At 36.9% G+C, this 1,393-nt stretch overlaps 1 pseudogene; it reads right to left on the bottom strand.

Moving 5' to 3' along the window:
* LOC104788114 overlaps positions 1-1,393 on the bottom strand; it is an 8,444-nt pseudogene that overhangs the window by 1,881 nt on the left and 5,170 nt on the right.

The raw sequence follows: 1,393 nt of genomic DNA, 5'->3' as shown, positions 1-1,393 counted from the left end.
ATTCCCTGGAACAATCAATAGACTTGTTTAAGAAGAGCGAGAAATGAAGTAGCGATCCACTCTGATGAGATGGTGAATGTCTCACCTGAGTACAAAGCGAGAATAGCATCTTCATTGAACTTTAAAGATGGTCTAGCCAAACTTATCTTAAATGACAATTTAGATTCTTTCAATTCAAAATTCTCATCAGATACAATGACCTGCCAAAAATAACAGACAACACATTTAAGTTTCTACGGTGAAAAACTAAAGCATATGTGATGTGAGAGAAGAAGAGTGGGTGACTTACTACATCTGGTGGCATCAAAGTAGCCATAAGCAAAGGAGAGCCAATTTTTTCCTTAATGTATTGTCCCTGTCCAACAAACAAGAATGACAAAACATTGGTAAAATTCAAGTACAACTTGAGCAACATGAAGTGAGTAACAAACCAAAAGCAGTTAGTTACCTGAGAATATAGAACTTGTTGCACAACAGATTCATCCATATCTAATGATTCAAAGTACACTTCAACAAAGTCTGTTGGTTCCAGACAGGACTTTTTCCGTAGTTTCTGGATCCTATTGACAATCTACAATACAAGGGAAAATAAGCTCATGAGCAAAACCTCTGCTTATACACAGGAAAGGAAACCCACAGAAAATATAACTTATAAGAAAATGTATCGACTTCGGTTACGTCTATTTACCTCACGAGCGACACCTTCAGTTTTCAAAGATTCATCTTCTCGTAGATCCAGAATCACCAAAACATCACCTGCACCATCCATGAACAAATACAAATAGCATATGTTTCCTTAACAACAGAGCACCGGTAATCAATCAAGATTAACATAAATTGAGCATAGAGAAGTTTGTACCTTCTCCAGCTGCATCAATCTCTGCATCTTTGAAACCATCTGGGCGTTTGAACTCACTGAAAGTCTGAACAACACATGAACAAAACGTGTCAGACATGAATTCAGCTCTTAAGGCATATTCTTCATTCTGTCTCACAAGGGAAAAAAAAAAACATATAGCATGTGAGACCTTAATATCCTTTATCTTGAGCGAGTGTCCAGCAATAGTAACTTCCTTAGTAACCTTAAATCTTAAGATATCTTGGTGAGACATTTTTCTAACTTCCTTTGCAACAAGCCCCATAGATTTTCCAAGTCGCTCTCCCAACACACTGGAGAAATTAACAAGTATAACGGAATTCTACATTCTTTTGGAGAGGCTAAAGCACATTGAGCTCAAGGGTTAAAAGTAAAACGCAGGAAGAAAACCACACTAACCTGTACTTTGGTTCTGCTTTTTGTGATGCATATTTCGAAGTATCATTGCATGGGACAAGAGATCTTACATTAACTTCGTCCAAGACATACTGCAATGAAAAATCAAGCAAAATAAAT

Source organism: Camelina sativa, chromosome 1 (assembly GCF_000633955.1).
Source record: "Camelina sativa cultivar DH55 chromosome 1, Cs, whole genome shotgun sequence".
Classification (NCBI taxonomy): domain Eukaryota; kingdom Viridiplantae; phylum Streptophyta; class Magnoliopsida; order Brassicales; family Brassicaceae; genus Camelina; species Camelina sativa.
This window is presented reverse-complemented; position numbering and strand designations above follow the sequence as displayed.